The sequence below is a fragment of the Schistocerca americana genome, chromosome 8, assembly GCF_021461395.2.
Source record: "Schistocerca americana isolate TAMUIC-IGC-003095 chromosome 8, iqSchAmer2.1, whole genome shotgun sequence".
NCBI classification, from domain to species: Eukaryota; Metazoa; Arthropoda; class Insecta; order Orthoptera; family Acrididae; genus Schistocerca; species Schistocerca americana.
Genome location: NC_060126.1, coordinates 53,655,555 through 53,676,981, shown reverse-complemented (window position 1 = coordinate 53,676,981; position 21,427 = coordinate 53,655,555). Strand labels below are relative to the sequence as shown.

General features: G+C 42.8%; 1 non-coding gene across 1 annotated transcript; it reads left to right on the top strand.

Moving 5' to 3' along the window:
- Positions 1-7,413: 7,413 nt before the first annotated feature.
- On the top strand, positions 7,414-7,488 carry Trnas-uga. Its single transcript has one exon. It is a non-coding gene; the product is annotated as a tRNA-Ser (tRNA).
- Positions 7,489-21,427: the final 13,939 nt, after the last annotated feature.

Genomic DNA, 21,427 nt, shown 5'->3' with positions numbered 1-21,427 from the left:
CTCAAACCCAGAATCCCCCAAAGAAGAACCACTAAAGTGCCCCACTTGTGACAGGATACTTTTCGGGACTGGACCAGACTCTGAATGTGGCTCTCCAGCAGGGATACGACTTCCTCAAATCCTGCCCTGAAATGAGATCCATCCTTCATGAAATCCTCCCCACTCCACCAAGAGTGTCTTTCCGCCGTCCACCTAACCTTCGTAACCTGTTAGTTCATCCCTATGAAATCCCCAAACCACCTTCCCTACCCTCTGGCTCCTATCCTTGTAACCGCCCCCGGTGTAAAACCTGTCCCATGCACCCTCCCACCACCACCTACTCCAGTCCTGTAACCCGGAAGGTGTACACGATCAAAGCCAGAGCCACATGTGAAAGCACCCACGTGATTTACCAACTGACCTGCCTACACTGTGATGCATTCTATGTGGGAATGACCAGCAACAAACTGTCCATTCGCATGAATGGACACAGGCAGACAGTGTTTGTTGGTAATGAGGATCACCCTGTGGCTAAACTTGCCTTGGTGCTCGGCCAGCACATCTTGGCACAGTGTTACACCGTCCGGGTTATCTGGATACTTCCCACCAACACCAACCTATCCGAACTCCGGAGATGGGAACTTGCTCTTCAATATATCCTCTCTTCCCGTTACCCACCAGGCCTCAATCTCCGCTAATTTCAAGTTGCCGCCACTCATACCTCACCTGTCATTCAACATCATCTTTGCCTCTGCACTTCCGCCTTGACTGACATCCCTGTCCAAACTCTTTGTCTTTAAATATGTCTGCTTGTGTCTGTATATGTGTGGATGGATATGTGTGTGTGTGTGTGCGAGTGTATACCCGTCCTTTTTTCCCCCTGAGGTAAGTCTTTCCGCTCCCGGGATTGGAATGACTCCTTACCCTTTCCCTTAAAACCCACATCCTTTCGTCTTTCCCTCTCCTTCCCTCTTTCCTGATGAGGCAACAGTTTGTTGCGAAAGCTTGAATTTTGTGTGTATGTTTGTGTTTGTTTGTGTGTCTGTCGACCTGCCAGCACTTTCATTTGGTAAGCCACATCATCTTTGTTTTTAGATATATATTTCCTACGTGGAATGTTTCCCTCTATTATAACATATGTTGTTGAATGTATATCCACCACCATGGGCCTGTGTTATTGCAGCATTATTTCCCTGCAAATGAGTTACCCTATTATACTCTGTTTTATTAGTGGGTTTCACCATTTTGTTTTGGGTCTTCTAGTGGCACGCTATGGTATTGTCATGCACTGTAATTTCAATGTGTACCATGACTGAAAGTTCAATATGGCTTATTTTGACTAGTGGTTTTTTTTTGTATTATTTCTGGTTATTTAGTTTTTAACTGCATTATTTTTGTGACCTCCAGTTTGGTGGAACCAAGATTCAAGATATTCTGAATAATTTTTCATGCTGTTGAAATGTTTTTTGGAAAGATCAGTTACTTTCCTACTATACAGTTAAGACTAAATGCACATTGATGTGTTGAACTGAATTGAATTTTATTTGATCCTGTAGGGTTACATGATGAACAGCAAAAATACATGTAATATGGGACACGTCAAAAACAGAAAACATTCATTGTCATGTACTTCAACCACTTTTCTTATGTTCTAACATCATTGACTAGAAGTAACAATATATATGAATATAATGTGATAAGTACTGTTCAACACTGTAAAATTTCTTTTCCATCAACTAGTCTTTAAGGTTCTTTGAAAAGTTAGTGTCATCTACTCTGTCATACAGGGTTTTAGGCACGCTTTCTAATAATTTGATACCTGAATAATGAGGTTCTTCTTCAAGCATTGACAGCCAGTGGCATATGCTTCATATATCATTCTTCCTCCGTGTGCTGTGAGCGTGTACACTAGCATTTGTAATACATTCTGCGCTATCTTTTGTGATGTATATTATTGTTTTATATACAGGATGTGTCAGGAGGAATGTCATATAATTTGTGAGTTGATTCTACACATGAAAATAAACAAAAAGGTCCCATGAACATGTGTCCGATTTTCGAATGTTACGGATCCATGAATGATTTTAAAGACAAGTGTGAATATTGCTTACTGAAATGCTGTGTAGGTCCTATGGTGGACAGAGTAATGGTGGGGCAGATGACTGATCCGACCTACAAGAGGTGTTCAAAAAGCCTCCACCCACCTCACTGCACTTGTCAATGCATTGCAGGGTGTGTTTGTGTTGCATATTGAACTTCATTTCGGCGGGCTTTCATCCAGCTTTGGTGATGCAACTGACAAGTTCTTCATAGTGTACACATGCCCCTTTAACCAGCCCTATAAAGAGAATTCTAAGGGGTTAGTTCAGGAGACCTGGCAGGCCAATTAATTAGTCTGCCACAGCAAATCCTCCATTGAGGGAATGTGTTGTTCAGATACTGGGATTCTTATTTGGTACAGTGAATCAATGACCCATCATGTTACAGGTACATATGCCATTGTTGCTGTGACGTCATGCCTTCTAAAAGTGCAGGTAGGTCTGATGATGACATGATTATTAGAGATGATCACCAAATAGCTTCTTATAATAAGTGATTTATGGCAGATTGTTTCAGCTTGATTGCCATTTTCAGGTACCTGAAATTACAATTTTAGTGAGAACATGTATGAATGTGAATGTCATTTATATTAAAGCAGGTGTATTGTTCTCACATCTAGATTGATGTGACATCAATATTACATCATTAGGGGACTATCTTATAATTGTCACTTTTAATACAATGGTAAATTGTGTTGAAAATGAAATGTTAGTTACAATGTGACAGTAGTTGGACAGTTCCACTCTTATGACTATATATGTTTACAAAGATTGTGCAAATGAGCAGTGACATTATTTTACTAATTAAAATTTGTTATGATTGTCTTTGGTTGTAGCATATGTTGCTACTAATTTATCAATTTTAATTGTGTTCTAAAAGTTCAATAAAGTTTATGAGGTAGTACTTCTGTCTAAATTCTGTATGTTTGTTTAATATTTCGTGTTGATAATTTCTCGTGGACATACGGATTTCTAATTCTTCAAGAATGTTCATTGCAAAACTTTTTGATATTCTGTGCAGAATCTGGAGTGCATTTTTGATCGTATCAGCAGTGTGATTTTGATTTTTCAAGTGTAGAAAGAAGCTCGATGGATTATACTTGTTCTGTGTAATATGTTCTTTATGCCTCGTGTTAAAATTTCTTCCTGTTCGGCCAGTGTAAGAGCTATTACAGCTGTTACATGTGATTTTATATATCCCTGGGTTATCATATTTTGATGTTCTAGTAGTGGTGGAACATAATTTTATGGAAAGATTGTTATTGATTCAAAAGGCAAGTTCAATATTTGTGACTTTAAAAAGTGCATTAAATCTGTTGGACATTCTACCAAGGTAGACTGCTAGTATGTATCTTATTTTCTGTGTCAGTTACGTTTCTTGAGGTAGGCATATCTCACTATGTGTTGTGTTCTGTTTTGGTAGTTTATTTTTGTAGTATAATTTTGTGATTCTGTTGGGGTCAAAATCATTTGTATAGGCTATATAATGAAGTGTGTCAAGTTCTTTTTGAATTTCTGGTTTTTCTAATGGTATGTTGTTTAATCTATTAATCCATGAGTGGAAAAATGCTAGTTTGTGAACCATCGAATTACAGTAATTGACGTTTATAATATTGTCAGAAGTGGTAGTCTTTCTATACGTATCAAATGTGTGGTGATTATTATTTTTGCTAATTGTGAGGTCTAATTAGTTAATGGTATTGTCTTCCTCTATTTCCACAGTGGATTTCATTTTAGGATGTAATTGGTTGAGTTTTTGATGGATATTTTCAATATCTGCGTGGCTGACATCCACCAACATGAGGCCATCATCTACATACCTAAAATAGTATACAATTTGGTCGAGAGTAGGCCAATCTGAGTTAAAGAATTTCCCTTCCAGAGAATTTATGAAAATATCAGCTAATGTGTGTACTACACTATTACCCATGGCTACTCCATCTGCTTGGGTATAAATTTTGTTGTTAAATTCAAAATAACTTTGTGATAGTGCTGTTTTCTAAAGAGTTATAATATCAGGTGTTCCAGTTATGGATTTTTCTGATGTTGTAACAAGTTACATTTTATTATTTGGATACTTTTCTGTACTGGCACATTGCTTTATAGATTAGTGACATCAAATGAAATAAATTTACCATTAGGTGGGATTTGTGTCTTCTGTATATCTTGCCAGATTACCTGAATTTTTGATCTGTATTTTTTGTTGAAAGTATAAAGTTTTGTTATTAGTGTATTTAGTTTTATCTTATGAAATATGATGGGCTATTTATACTCTTAATCACAGGCTGAATCGGAACCGTCAGTTTATGTGCCTTTGGTCAGGCTCATAATTTTAGTGTAGTTGAATTCATTACCGTGCGTGGTTTTTTTTTCCATGTTCAGTGAAAATGGTATTACTGTTTTTAGTGGCTTTCTTTATTTTAGCTGCAAATCTGTTGCTAGGGTTGCAAGTTATTGTTATATTCAAAGAATGATATGACCTCATCTACATAGTCATTTTTGTTAAGTATGACCATATTATTCCCTTCATCAACTTTTAATGTTATAGCATTACTCAATAGCAGTTTATGGTTTATGTTATTCAAAATTTTCTGTTCTGTCTTGGGTTGGTATTTGTATGCATTCTGGCTGCGTAATTTCTTGTCTATGTTTGTTACATTGACTGTTATTTCATTTTGTCTTCTGTATGAGAGATTCGCAAAATCTATTGCAACTTCAGCAGTGGCTATCAAGTGCTTTACAGAATTTTCCTGTAGTGTTGGGGCAATGTTTTATTTCAGACCTTTTGTAAGGAGATTTGTTGTGTTATCTGTAAATACTATATTTGTGAAATTATCTAAATGTGGGTAAACTAAAAATCATATTCATATTCAGAATGAGATTTTCACTCTGCAGCGGAGTGTGCGCTGATATGAAACTTCCTGGCAGATTAAAACTGTGTGCCCGACCGAGACTCAAACTCGGGACCTTTGCCTTTCGCGGGCAAGTGCTCTACCAACTGAGCTACCGAAGCACAACTCACGCCCGGTACTCACAGCTTTACTTCCGCCAGTACCTCGTCTCCTACCTTCCAAACTTTACAGAAGATCTCCTGCGAACCTTGCAGAACTAGCACTCCTGAAAGAAAGGATATTGCGGAGACATGGCTTAGCCACAGCCTGGGGGATGTTTCCAGAATGAGATTTTCACTCTGCAGCGGAGTGTGCGCTGATATGAAACTTCCTGGCAGATTAAAACTGTGTGCCCGACCGAGACTCGAACTCGAGACCTTTGCCTTTCGCGGGCAAGTGCTCTACCAACTGAGCTACCGAAGCACGACTCACGCCCGGTACTCACAGTTTTACTTCCGCCAGTACCTCGTCTCCTACCTTCCAAACTTTACAGAAGCTCTCCTGCGAACCTTGCAGAACTAGCACTCCTGAAAGAAAGGATATTGCGGAGACATGGCTTAGCCACAGCCTGGGGGATGTTTCCAGAATGAGATTTTCACTCTGCAGCGGAGTGTGCGCTGATATGAAACTTCCTGGCAGATTAAAACTGTGTGCCCAACCGAGACTCGAACTCGGGACCTTTGCCTTTCGCGGGCAAGTGCTCTACCAACTGAGCTACCGAAGCACGACTCACGCCCGGTACTCACAGCTTTACTTCCGCCAGTACCTCGTCTCCTACCTTCCAAACTTTACAGAAGCTCTCCTGCGAACCTTGCAGAACTAGCACTCCTGAAAGAAAGGATATTGCGGAGACATGGCTTAGCCACAGCCTGGGGGATGTTTCCAGAATGAGATTTCCACTCTGCAGCGGAGTGTGCGCTGATATGAAACTTCCTGGCAGATTAAAACTGTGTGCCCGACCGAGACTCGAACTCGGGACCTTTGCCTTTCGCGGGCAAGTGCTCTACCAACTGAGCTACCGAAGCACGACTCACGCCCGGTACTCACAGCTTTACTTCCGCCAGTACCTCGTCTCCTACCTTCCAAACTTTACAGAAGCTCTCCTGCGAACCTTGCAGAACTAGCACTCCTGAAAGAAAGGATATTGCGGAGACATGGCTTAGCCACAGCTGGGGGATGTTTCCAGAATGAGATTTTCACTCTGCAGCGGAGTGTGCGCTGATATGAAACTTCCTGGCAGATTAAAACTGTGTGCCCGACCGAGACTCGAACTCGGGACCTTTGCCTTTCGCGGGCAAGTGCTCTACCAACTGAGCTACCGAAGCACGACTCACGCCCGGTACTCACAGCTTTACTTCCGCCAGTACCTCGTCTCCTACCTTCCAAACTTTACAGAAGCTCTCCTGCGAACCTTGCAGAACTAGCACTCCTGAAAGAAAGGATATTGCGGAGACATGGCTTAGCCACAGCCTGGGGGATGTTTCCAGAATGAGATTTTCACTCTGCAGCGGAGTGTGCGCTGATATGAAACTTCCTGGCAGATTAAAACTGTGTGCCCGACCGAGACTCGAACTCGGGACCTTTGCCTTTCGCGGGCAAGTGCTCTACCAACTGAGCTACCGAAGCACGACTCATGCCCAGTACTCACAGCTTTACTTCCGCCAGTACCTCGTCTCCTACCTTCCAAACTTTACAGAAGCTCTCCTGCGAACCTTGCAGAACTAGCACTCCTGAAAGAAAGGATATTGCGGAGACATGGCTTAGCCACAGCCTGGGGGATGTTTCCAGAATGAGAATTTCACTCTGCAGCGGAGTGTGCGCTGATATGAAACTTCCTGGCAGATTAAAACTGTGTGCCCGACCGAGACTCGAACTCGGGACCTTTGCCTTTCGCGGGCAAGTGCTCTACCAACTGAGCTACCGAAGCACGACTCACGCCCGGTACTCACAGCTTTACTTCCGCCAGTACCTCGTCTCCTACCTTCCAAACTTTACAGAAGCTCTCCTGCGAACCTTGCAGAACTAGCACTCCTGAAAGAAAGGATATTGCGGAGACATGGCTTAGCCACAGCTTCTGTAAAGTTTGGAAGGTAGGAGACGAGGTACTGGCGGAAGTAAAGCTGTGAGTACCGGGCGTGAGTCGTGCTTCGGTAGCTCAGTTGGTAGAGCACTTGCCCGCGAAAGGCAAAGGTCCCGAGTTCGAGTCTCGGTCGGGCACACAGTTTTAATCTGCCAGGAAGTTTCATATCAGCGCACACTCCGCTGCAGAGTGAAAATCTCATTCTGGAAACATCCCCCAGGCTGTGGCTAAGCCATGTCTCCGCAATATCCTTTCTTTCAGGAGTGCTAGTTCTGCAAGGTTCGCAGGAGAGCTTCTGTAAAGTTTGGAAGGTAGGAGACGAGGTACTGGCGGAAGTAAAGCTGTGAGTACCGGGCGTGAGTCGTGCTTCGGTAGCTCAGTTGGTAGAGCACTTGCCCGTGAAAGGCAAAGGTCCCGAGTTCGAGTCTCGGTCGGGCACACAGTTTTAATCTGCCAGGAAGTTTCATATCAGCGCACACTCCGCTGCAGAGTGAAAATCTTATTCTGGAAACATCCCCCAGGCTGTGGCTAAGCCATGTCTCCGCAATATCCTTTCTTTCAGGAGTGCTAGTTGTGCAAGGTTCGCAGGAGAGCTTCTGTAAAGTTTGGAAGGTAGGAGACGAGGTACTGGCGGAAGTAAAGCTGTGAGTACCGGGCGTGAGTCGTGCTTTGGTAGCTCAGTTGGTAGAGCACTTGCCCGCGAAAGGCAAAGGTCCCGAGTTCGAGTCTCGGTCGGGCACACAGTTTTAATCTGCCAGGAAGTTTCATATTCATATTCGTGTGTAGGTTGTCATATGTGATGCTGGATGTCTAGAGAAGTTTTGTGAATTTCCTGTTATGGGTATGTTGAATATGTCTCCTTGTGTTCCATTTATATATCTACGTACAAAACATGCAATATAATCAAAAGTTAAAGGCGTTACACTGTTCCTTAACTTTAGATGTGCTACATAGAGTTCCTGATATACTGTTTCTTTTCGAAGTAACCTGCACAATCTTTGTAAACAACTATCATCATAAGAGTGGAACAGTCAAACTACTGTCACATTATAATTAACATTTCACTTTCAACATATTGATATCACGTACCATCTTATTAAAACAGTGACAGTTACAAGACAGTCCACCAACTACATAATGTGGACGTCAAATCAGTCTACACGTGAGAACAGCATACCTACCTACTTTAATATAAATGACATTCACAATCATACATATTCTCACTAAAATTGTAATTGCAGGTACTTGAAAATGGCGATAAAGACGAAACAGTCTGTCGTGAATAAAGCTTACTTATAAGCATGTCGTTATCAGAAATATGTTATGCTGCTGGTCCTAAAGAAGAAAAACTGCAGGTAGGCCTTTTATCAGCAGCTGTGTGTATGCTGTGACTGTTGTGATAAATGTTGACTGCATAGGCTCGTCAATTATGAAGGCCACTCAGTACCACATCGAACCACTGTGGTATATTCACCTTTTATGATGACACATTCAAGAAATGGATTGAATAGAAGTGCATCACCCTGTCTCAATCTGTATTTCACTTCAAAATTCTTGGTTACCTCTGCTTCATACAGCACTACCACTACAGTGCATGGGTACATATTTGTATCAAACTAATCAAGTTCTTGAAGTATGTCAGATTCACTCATAATCTTGTGGAGATCAGTGTGGTTATATTTTCATATGCCTTTTTAAAGTCGATGAATGGGATATGCAGGCTCGTGTCATATTCAAAGTATTTTTCACTCAATTGTGTCATAGGAAATATTTTGTTTAATGTCAACTACCTTGTGTAAAGTTTATCTTAAATCCGCCACAATTTTACAGCACCCAGCTGGAGAATATCTTACTGGTATTAAGTGTGCTAAAAAGGGAAATACCTCTGTAGTTGCTGTAATTGGTCGTTTGGCCTTCTCTGTATATTGATGCCTTTTTCATATCTTCAGGCATTTCTTCTGTATTTCAGAGTTTATTTAGGACATGAAACAGAAGCAGTAGTTAAGAATGAAGTGAGGCAGGGTTGTAGCATACCCCTGATGTTATTCAATCTGTACACTGAGCAACCAGTAAAGGCAACCAAGGAGAAATTTGGAAAGGAAAATTAAGTTCACGGAAAAAAAAAAAAAAAAAAAATTGTGTTCACTGATGACATTGTAATTCTTTCAGAGGGGACAAGATAAGTGGAGTGGAATGGCTAGTGGTCTTCAAAAGAGGTTACAAGATATTAACGAAAGTGAACCAAGGATAATGCCGTGTACGTAAATTAAATCAGGTGATTGAGGACACTATATTAGGAAATGGGACACTGAAGGTGGTAGAGTTTAATTGTGTATAGTTTTGTACTGTAGGAAACAAGAGAGAGGATGTTGTTATGGGTGACAAGTACCCTCTTTCTACAACACAAATGCACATGTGAATTAATACGGTTCTTTATTTACATGAAGCTGCTACTTAACTTGAATAGAGTCCATGTTCATGGTACAAGCTCATCAGTAATAGTCCTCTTGCAGACAATATTGGTAATCTTGCTATACTCACAAATCTCACGCTATGTACTGTCATAGCCTGCGTTAACTACACCTGTTCTGCGAGTGGACTGACAGACACCAAACTAGAATTTCAGTTAGTGAGGCCCTCCAGTCAGCATTGGCAGCCTAAACACATGCTGTCAAGAGGGCATTGGTGGTGTGTTGCTTGTCGGTGTCTCTCTGGCCTCTCTCATGACAGGTGCGCTTGATCTCATGACAGGTGTGCTTCATCCAGCGCATACTATTGATCTTTGTGCTTCATCTTTGCCAACCGACAGCTTCCGCCAGCACATTGTTCCTCCCTGAAATGCCACACCATTGTCGGCATCCTCATGCAAATGACAAAGAGGAGGGGAGGCAGGGCGCTGGAAGTAGAGTGAGCCGGGAGCCGTGACTGTGGAGGATGGCATACTCCCGACTGTACCCCGCCATCTGGCTTGCAAGGAAACAGGAATATCCTCTGGAATACTGCTGCCAGGGCACACGTCCAGACCTGAGGGCGTGTACTGGGAAGATGGAGATGGCGGGTCCAGGTCCATATGGACGGCGAGCAGGGACAGTGGGGGCAAGGGTGCGTCGTCCATCCACTCCTCCTAGGGTGCCCTGAAATCGAGGGCAGATTGAAATCTCCACCAATTATAACTGTATAAGTGGGGTGCTTATTTGTAATGAGATTCAAGTTTTCTTTGAGCTGTTCAGCTATCATATCACCTGAGTCGGGGGTCGGTAGAAGGAGACAATTATTATTTTGGTATGGCTGTTGAGTATAACCTCTACCCATAATAATTCACAGGAACTATCCTGACCTCAAGCAAGTTTGACAATTTTGTTGATATCTTTATTAGTTTCCAAGATACAGGAATTCAAAGTTACCATACTTGTAGACATAAAAGACATACATAAAATCTAGTGTGAGGTGAAATGTTGGACTACAGACCATTTGCATACCCAACAGAAGGATTGTCTTAGTGTCACTATCTTACAGTACGGGGACAAAATAAGGATATTACACACTTACACCTACTTAAGCAAATAGGGCACATTGCATTCTTTTTGCGTTTTATGTGGTCTACATTGGGCCGTAAGGGGCTTAGGGAGGCACCATTAGTTCATGTGCAGTTTCTTAAAAAAAAACCAAAAAAGGGCTTTTACCATTTTAATAGCAAAACTGAGTGCTGGATTTGAAGGTGGCTGTGCACAGCAAATGGCTGGAATTTTTAGGATACATTCAGAAGATCCTGACCTCAAGCAAGCGTGACAATTTTGTTGATATATTTATTGGTTTCCAAGATACAGGAATTCAAAGTTACCATACTTTTAGACATAAAAGGCATACATAAAATCTGGTGTGGGGTGAAATGTTGTTTATAAAGTAACATAGCATGAAGAAATATGCTGTAAAGTGTCTCTATTATCATCAGAATGGTTTTGGGAACGTCATATTGTAGTATTGAAGCACATATTAAATTTTTGTGCACATAAAAAAATCTGGTCTGAGTTGTAAAATTAGTTGTTATTTCAATTTCACGTAAGTAAACTATCAAAATTTTGCTGACCAACACAGTTCTTTTCATATGAGCGACATGCCCTGCTGTAGCAGGGAAAAGAAGGAAACCAGCTGAAAAATTTTCCTACAGAGCACAGAAAAGGCGAATATGCTCTGACTGAAAAGTTGGGGCACCAGCTGCCTCGTTCTGCCTTCCTCAGCACCTTTAAAATTCTTCCAAAAAGTTTGGTATTCGAACACATTCACATTTTTTATTCTGAGAGTAGAGGAGACAGTCGCAAGGGGAGAGAGACGGACAAGTAATAAATACTGGATGACAGCGGACAGTGGTTGTATGTGGTATAGAAAGAGCGAAGGAGATGATGTCAGTGTGAGAAAAACACACACACACACACACACACACACACACACACACAGTGGAGCGGAACATAATTCTCAGTGACATAACAGTGCTGGAAAAAGAGTGAACGAGGCAATGCCAGTGGGAGCGGAATAGAGAGACGGAGAAAGTGGTAATGGATGAGATACAATCGTAATGAGAGAAAGAGTCCATGAAAATGACAATGAGGAAGAGAGAGATAATGACAGTAAGAAGGGACAGTGGCAGTGGGAAGGAATAAATGAGATGACAGCAGTAAGAGAAAGCAAGAGGGAGACAGTGGCAGTGAGAGAGGCACGGAGAGATACTGACAATGAGTTGGGCTGAATGAATGAATGAGTGAGTGAGTGACGATAGGTAGTGAGAGTGGATGGGTGTGAGCGATAGTTGAGCAATGGACTAGTGAGTGTGGGTGAGTTACAGTTAGAGGAGCTTGTGGGAGTGAGAGTTAAAAATAGTGTGAGTATGTTTGCATGCCAAAATGTTTGGGAAAATTTTAAAGACGCTGAGGAAGGTAGAAAGAGGCAGCTGGTACCCCTCTTTTCAGTCAGTGTTTTTTTAAGGGAGCATATTTGCATTGTTTTTGTGCTTTGATAGGGGCATTTCTCTGCTCGTAAATAATAATCCAAATTCTCCTCATTTAGGCTGATGCATTTATCTGCAGAAAATGATCTTTCTCCATCGCAAGAATACATAACTCAGGAAATTTGGGAAAGTGTAAATGTAATTCCATATTCTTTGCATTTTCAACACCAAAAATTGTTCTAGCTTCTCAGTTGAACATCTGTTTATTCCAACAACCCTGTCGGTAATAATCATTGACGTTCATTGTTTCCTGATCACTTCCTTGGCTCAAATTGAGACTGAAAGGAAAAAAGTATAAAATAACATTGGAGGGTGAAGGAAGATTAGTCGTTTGCCAAAATACAGCACAACAAAGAAACAAGATTATATCTCCGCTTATTGAGAACACTGAAATCATTGTCGAAAAAAAGGGTTTATCATTCATTATGGAAATTCCACATTTCACTGAGCAAAATAGAGGACATGCACTGCTGTGCACATAGTATAATATTATGCACTAAAGGCAGCAAAATATGATTAATATGCAGGATTAAAGTTTAAAATACGTCACACTAAGTATAAAAATTAGAATACGCAATATAAGTGAATTTACCTCCTATAAGTTCAAAATATTCAAACAGATGTGAAAAATCCCTGAGGTTTTGCAATGAGATGTCACAAATGGTATTGATCTGTTTAAAATGACTGAAATTATATCCAACATGCAAGGGTAGCCACACCTGTTAGCACACTGCTTCTGGGATTCCGGGAAGTAATAGTGAACCTTATATTAGGAGAATGTCCTGTGTTTTAATACCAATGAGACAAAACATTACATTAGAATTATAATTTGTTTGGCAATAGAGGTATCACATTGCCACATAAAGAGAGTTTTAACTGTGCATTTAAGTATTTCTTACATACTCTTAGAGTATATTTACACTATTTTAAGAAAAGCTTTTCTTGCTTAATTTTATAGACCAAATACGGTTTGTATGAAGCCCTTAAAAGAGAAAATTATATACATAAAATTAAAAAATAAATAAGTAAAGGTGTTTTCAGAATAAATGTCGTCTTTAAACAGATCGGACTACCCCCCCACACACACACACTTTTTTGACAAAATATTTGCTATGTCCTTGGCTTTGTTTCACTCTATACATGTTCCATGATGTTTGCATGGGGGAGTAAATTGTATTTGTGGGTTATAATAGTTATGACCCTACCTTTAGCCCTCTTATTGCTGACATTGTGGGTTCTAATGAAAATTATTTATTCTGCAACACACAAAAGAAGCTACCATGAATGCACACGTATATCTTCTTTTAATATCAGTTGCAGTGGAAACAATAAACAGCTAAACAAAAGATTACTTACTCCAATGTGTCTTTAAATTTTATTACAGAGTTTACATTTTATGATGTCCCTTACAGCTCCATATTACTGCCTCCCAAGTGATAACATTGAAGTATTTTTTTGGGAAGGGCGTTGTACATCCAGAACATGTAGATCATTGGGTTGGCTGATGACACACTGGAGTTTGGGTGACAGGAGCTGGTTGTTTACATGGAGCTTACATGGGCCATCAGGAATCCATATTCTTCAGCAGGAAGACTGGCTTGAGTCTGTCGCTGGACAATGAGATGTTTCAGTAACAAAGTGTTTTTAGAGCGTGAATGTACTAGATATGGTCCATCGTAGGTAGGTTCTAGAGAGTTTCTCTGTACATCGTTTCTTACAAATACATGTGAAAGGGTCACAAGTTCAGGCAGATGAAGACAGATGTTGTGGCATGATGTCGAGCATTAACTGGTTTAAGTGACACCGTGTGCTGCTTCAAGTTGAAACTTAATGTTGGAATGTCACACTCTATTGTAGGATCAAAGGAATTGACTGGAAGCCTAGTTATATTGCCCTAAGTCATTTCTGCACTGGCAGTGTTACATTGTAAAATTATGTAAGTATGGGGGCCCATTAAAATTGTTGGTGTCAACCCAGTCATTTGAAAGTAATGCTCTTAATACTGGCTTGACACTGTGATGCCTTTCGATGCTGGATGGTAAGCAGTGGTATTAATGTGGTGTATACCTAGGGTCTTTGTTAGGCGAGTGAATGCTTGACACTTAGACAGCCACCATCTGTTGGCGTTGACAAGTTTCGGGATTCAAAAACGGGCAGTACTTGATAATGAAATGCTTGCTACATTTTCTGCAGAGGTGTCCTGTGGCCAATGTGTAAACCTGTCGATCATTGTTAAGAAGGACGTGAATCCTTGAGAGCAAGGTAATGGTTCCCTACTTCAGTATGTGTATGCGAGAAGCAACGTCAACTTAACAGAAAGCTCCACAAGCATTGGTTATATATTTTGAAATTTTTCCTTGTTTATAGCAAACACTTTTTTACCAACAGCTTTATGTCCTGTTTCAGTGAAGGCCAAATGAAGGCTGTCAAAACAAGTCTATTGAGCTTTGATGCCATGGTGAACCGAGTCCCATAGTGCATGGAAGACTTGTCAACAAGATGGAGGAACATATGGCCTGTGTTTACCTTTATAATTGTCACAAAGGCTCTCTGATCCATCAGATAACAGTATTGTTACAAACACTAAGGAACCAGAGTCTGAATTCTTCACTTTGGCCAGTTCTGGGACCTCGCTTTGTGTGTCTTTGCAATATCTTTATCTGAAATGCTGGCTGGTAACATGATGTTAGCAACTCTGTAACATGTATCAGCAGGAATGTTCTATCCTCCGGGAAGGTATTGAAATCTGTGATGTACCGACAGAAATTACAGATGCCGCAATTGCATGGGTTTTTTCTTTCTCTGGGTGCTGTTTAAAGGCAAATGTTAGTGGCTTGTAGTCCATGAATACTGTGAATTCTATGCCTGCCAAAAGATAATGAAAATGTTTTACTGCCAAATATGCTACCAACAATTCACGGTTGTAGGTACTATAATTGTGTTATGTGTTATTGAGAGATCTGGGGGAAAACGCACATGGTTCAGATATTCCTTCTAGCAGCTGGTATAAAGAAGCACCTATAGCATAGACCGAAGCATCAGCTATCAAAACTACAGGAAAAATCTATTGAGGGATGAGCAAGCTGAGCTAGTTAACTTCCTGAATGATTTACCCACTTCACCAGTCCATGTAATGGTGACTAATCTCCCTCTTGTTATATCCGCACAAGATGACAAAGGTTGTTGGATTTGTGCAGTATGGGGTAGTATACATATTCAGAAATTTACCTTCCTAAAGAACGACATTCTTTTACTACTGTTTTAGGATGATGGAAGTCACAGATTATTTTCACTTTCTCATCTAATGGTGAAATTCCTTGATGTGCCATATGCTAACCCAAGAATGATACATCTTTTTTCTCGAAAAATGCATTTTTCCACATTAATGTTATGATGATATTTATCTAGCCATTGAAGAAGCTGTTGCAGAGGTGTTATATGTTCTTCATCTGATGCTGAAGCAATAAAAATATCACCTAAATAGTAATACACAAAAGGCAAATCATTCAAGATGCTATGAATAAATCGCTATAATTCTGTGTTGCATTGCTTAGGCTAAATGGCATCAACATTCAAAAATTGCAAATGGTGTGACAACAGGTGTTTTAGGCACATCTTCTGGCGCAACAGTAATGTGTTGATAAGCTTGTATAAAGTCAATTTTAGATGTTATCTTTCTGTTGGAGAGTTGACAGTTGAAATCTTGTAAATATGGTGTTGGAGAGCTGTTTGGCACTGTAACAACATTTAAAGCTCTATATCTCCACAGGGATGCCAGGTTTCATCTTTCTTTGGAACAAGGTGGAGAGGATTAAGCCAGCATCTTATAGAAAGACATCTGTCAAGATTGATCATCTCGTGAAATTCATTTTGCTTGCGCTAGTTTTTCTAGAGATAAGATCCAGCTCACACTTGCACTGGAGGTACTGTCGTGACTATGTTGCACATTAATTCCAGGAAAATCATAATTAGGAATGGATTCCTCTTACATGTTAGTACCAAGTTTAGTTTTCATTGGCAAAAAAAGTCTCCAATTTCTTCACAGGGTTTACAATATAATTCACACAAATTCACAAGGATGACTTTGAGGATTGAAGTTGCCTGTGTATTGGGAACTGTCAATTGAATATCGATCTGTGTGATGGATGGAACCTCGGAATGTCAAGTCTATTCCTAGACTCGATCTCTGGATTCAATAAACGCGTGAAATTCACTACAAACCAACAACAGCAGCCTGACATACATTACATATATGTCTACTGTAGGTATTTCCAGTACACTTGATTCTTTTTCCTTTTGCTTAGGAAAATTATGTTGGACACGTGTGTTATTAAAAAGTCCCTTAACAACTAGTTCAAAAATTTTTATTCTGGGTCCAACACAAACACGCATAGATGAACATGAACTCAAGACAAAATTGTCCATGTCAATGGTGGGATTTGAACCTTCAATCTCTGAAAAAGTGGCCTACATGGGCTGCAGCCACGCAGGTGTATTGGAACACTTAAAGTGGCAAGTCTGTCACCACTACTGCTTCTTTTGATAGCAGCATGTTTACTTCCTCCCTAGACATCAGCATAAGAGTGGCAAGCAGAAACAACATTGCAGACAGTCAGTTGTGTTCGATACAGAGTTGTTGCTGCAAAAAAGGCAAGTTTACGGTTAGATATGCCAGCAGAATGTATGGCATGCCATCCAATACTGCAAAGACATAGTGGAAGAATTATATTGAAAGAGGCACTACCAGCATAATTCCTGGCTCAGGTACTGAAGAGACTGGGCACACAGCAGGAGGACACACGAGTGTGTGTGTAAGAGCTGACAGCTTCCCTTCCTAATCATGAAGCAATTGTGGCGAGAGACCAACCTCTCCAGTTCCTGTGACACAGTTCGCTGAGGGGTGTGGGAAGCTGGACAGCATGCATGAAGATATGCTGTAAAACAGGAACACAGTGAAGTGTTTGCAGGGCTTCATCTGAATGCAATATGAGAAAACATAGTTTTCACAGATGAGAAGGTGTTTTCCACGAGCAATGATGGCTCAAGAATAGTTCACCAATCGCAAGGCACAAGACATTGCGAAGAATATATAGCGATTGAAAGAAGTGGTCTGCTATCGGTTTCCTGCAGGGATTGGATTTCTGTGAGAGGAGCAGGAATGCTTGATAGAATTGAGGGAACCCTTAACAGCAGGCAGTACATCCACATATTGAAGACTGGGATGCTGCCTTCAGTGTGAATGGTATATAGTAGAGGAGAATTCATGCTACAGGAAGACCATTCGCCTGTGCATAAGTCAGCATTCATTCAGCAGCAGCTGTCCAACATGGACGTTAACATTATGGATTGGCCACCACAAGCTGCTGCTATGTGGGCGGAGGTAGCACGAACACTGTCAAGAGAAATGGCCACAAAACCAACCAGTTATAACTAACACCCTTTGGGACTGCATACTTGAAGCCTGGAAAGAAGTTGCCTCTTCTGGCAGTTACGTCCAGTGCTTCATTGATTCCGTGCCAAGATGTATGATTGATGGGAGATCTGGACAAAATATTAGAGCACTGATAGCATTTTTTTCTTGTTTTTCTGCTCAATTTTCTGTCAGTGAGAGTGAGTGGATGATGACTTGGTGACAGAAAAATAAAGATGTGTTATGTCTGTTGTGACAGTGCCACAACATTCAAAAGTGCCGCTACGTTAGTACGCGAACATGGCGATAGAGGTGCTCCGTAGCTCGGCCGAGCGCGGGAGCTCCACCTGGCTATGAACGGCGCCGGCCGCATGTCACGGCACGGCAGTCGAATGACAGATACGGAGTTAGTAACATGTAACCCGCTAGTGTTTCTACTTTTGTATATCCACGCAATTTATTAGTGATTAAAGGTTATAACACTTTTTGGCGACAAGGATGGGATATTTTTTTCCTGCGTTGTGGAATTGTGTGTTCGTGTCGGGGCAGACATGGAACAGCTTATGCAAGCGCTTACTGAACAACAAACACAGCTGACGGCTGCTATTCAGGCGTTGTCGACGTCGCTTACTCATCGTCTGTCTTCCTCTTCTCCGCCTCCGTTTCCTCCTTATGACGAGGCCGCTGAAGACTGGGAGGATTATGAGAAGCGTTTGCGGCAACACTTCTTGGCTTTCGGCGTTGTCGACGCTCCTATGTGTAAGTCGTTATTTCTCTCTTGGATTTCCCCACGGATCTATCAGCTGCTATCTCAGTTAGCCCCTCTGCGGGAACCTGCCTCTCTGTCCTTCCAAGAAATGTGTGACTTATTGTCTAACTATTACCGAAAAAACACCCATGTCGTTGCCGCCCGCGTGGCATTCTACCGGTGTCGTAAACAGCCCCATCAATCTTACCGGGCTTGGGCGGCGGAACTACACGGTCTGAGTCGGAAATGTCAGTTTGTCACGGACACTCATCATGAGTCTTACGCTAATTCAATGGTTCGGGACGCTATTTTACGGCTTGCTCCTGATAAAGAAGTTCGGCAACGTGCCTTACAATTGCCAAACCCGTTGTTGTCGGAAGTTCTCAGCATCGCTCAATCGTTTGAAGTGTCTCACGCTGCTGGTGCGCAAATAGACGCGTGGTGTGACGTAGGCGCTGTACAAACCACTTTCGACGCGGACAATTTGCCTGTTTCACAGGGAAACGACGATGTGGCGGCGGTGCACTCGCGTCAACGACGTCGCGTTGGGCCGCCACGCTCGCAGCGAAAACAGCAACCACAGAAGCAGGTTCGTTCCGCCCTTCCTTCTTGTCCACGTTGTTTCGTACAGCATGACAGAGCCGCGTGTCCAAAACGTTGGGCCACGTGTAATTCATGTAGGAAAAAAGGCCACATTGCTTCTGTGTGTCAGTCCCCTACAGTTCCTGTCGACGAGGACGAGGCATCGGACATGGATGTTAACTGTGTGCTTTCTCAAACGAATAAGTTGTTTGCTACTGTTCGTGTTCTGGATAAAGACATTCGCATGCAAGTGGACACTGGCTCTGCAGTACCTCTCATTAATTCTCGCACGTATTTGGAGTTGGGCTCCCCTCCCTTGTCTCCAGTTACGCGAAATCTACGAACTTATAATAAGCAGAAAATTCCTATCGTTGGCCAGTTTGATGCTTCCACTGCCTACAAGTCTGTTGTTAGGCCCCTCACGTTTTATGTGGTGGATCATGCGGGCACTGAAAACCTGTTCGGTTATGATGCTTTCCAGTTGTTCGGGTTCTCCATTGATGATGATGTGCACCTCATATCTGAGGACATTCCATATCAACAGCTGGATGGCTTGTGTTCTGAATTCTCGTCCGTGTTCTCTGCTGGTCTGGGTCGTGCCAAGGATTTTGAAGCCCACATTACTCTTAAACCTACGGCTCGCCCTAAGTTTTTCCGGGCACGCCCTATTCCGATGGCATTGCGTGCACCTGTCAAAGCTGAGATAGACAGGTTAACAGCTTCGGGGATTCTGCTTCCTGTTACCTCCAGCGAATGGGCATCGCCCATCGTGGTGGTTTCTAAACCAAACGGGAGTCTGCGATTGTGTGGTGATTTTAAAGCCACTGTCAACGCTCAAAGCCTCATTGACACTTATCCTCTTCCCCGTCCTGAGGAGTTATTTACCAAGCTCGCTGGGGGCCAGTTCTTTTCCAAACTTGACTTATCGGAGGCGTACCATCAGTTGCCGTTGGATGCATCTTCCAAGGAATTTCTCGTCATCAACACTCCTTGTGGGTTGTATCAGTACCAGCGATTACCATTTGGCGTCGCTAGCGCGCCAGCCATTTTTCAGCGGTTTTTGGAACAGCTCACGGCTTCCGTTCCCGGCTGCATCAACTACCTGGATGACATTGTTGTCACGGGGGCCTCCACTGAGGAGCACCTTCGCAATTTGCGTTCACTGTTTCGGGTTCTGCATTCAGCTGGGTTGAAGTGCAATCTGAACAAGTCACAGTTCTTCCAACCCTCCGTTGTGTATCTTGGTTTCCACTTGTCCCGTGAGGGTATACGTCCTCTACGACAGCACGTTGCGGCCATTACCGCTCTACCCCGGCCGTCTACGGTCAAAGAACTTCAGGCGTTTCTAGGCAAGGTTGTTTATTATCACAAATTCATTCCCTCCGCGGCAGCGGTGGCTCATCCTCTGCATCAGCTGTTACGCAAAAACGTTCCTTTCTGTTGGTCCGCCGAGTGTGAGCAGGCTTTTGTCCGCCTTAAGGCTCATTTGCAGTCGGCGCCTTGTCTTGCCACATTCCGTCCAGGTCAGCACTTGGTTCTGGCGACTGACACGTCACAGTATGGCCTAGGGGCTGTTCTCGCCCATCGGTATGAGGATGGGTCGGAATGACCCATCGCCTACGCTTCCAAGACCCTCAACGATGCCCAACGGCGTTACTCTCAAATCGAAAAGGAGGCGCTCGCTATCATTTATGCTCTAAAAAAGTTCAGTGTTTTTCTGTATGGTTCTAAGTTTCACCTCATCACCGACCACAAGCCGCTGGTCTCTCTGTTCAGCCCCTCGGCGTCGCTTCCGGATAAGGCAGCTCACCGCCTGCAATGTTGGGCCTTATACTTGTCTCGTTTTCACTATGAGATTCACTATCGCCCCACGGCCCAGCACGCCAACGCTGACGCGTTGTCGCATTTGCCGATGGGCCCCGACCCGGTTTTCGATCGAGATGAACTACTCTGTTTCCACATTGATGAGGAAGAACGTCGTGCAGTCGAGGGTTTTCCACTTACAGGTTCGCAGGTCGCGTCGGCTACTGCGCGGGACCCGGTCCTGCGTCAGGTGATCGGTTTTGTTCAGCGGGGTTGGCTGGACAGGACCAAGGGCCGGGCATCGGATCCCCTTCGCAACTACCATGCCTTGCGCCTTCGTCTGTCTGTTCGTGAGGGTGTTGTTCTTCTGGCCACGGATGGCGCATCTCCACGGGTTGTGGTGCCCGCCTCTCTTCGCAAAGATGTTCTCAAACTATTGCGTGAGGGCCATTGGGGGATTTCTCGGACTGAGTCCCTGGCCCGCAGGCACGTTTATTGGCCCGGTATTGATTCGGACATCGCCCACATGGTCGCTGCGTGTGATCAGTGTATTCAACAACTGGCTGCGCCTCGTACTCTGCCCTCTCCGTGGCCTGATCCGGCGCAGCCGTGGGAACGGGTGCACGCTGACTTTGCCGGCCCCTTCCTCGGCACTTATTGGCTACTGTTGATTGACGCCTTCTCAAAGTTTCCGTTTGTTGTTCGATGTTCGTCGCCCACCACTGCGGCGACGACGCTGGCTTTGTCCAAAATCTTTGTGCTAGAAGGTCTTCCATCCACGATTGTAACGGACAATGGCCCTCAGTTCTCTTCGCAGGCCTTCCGTGATTTTT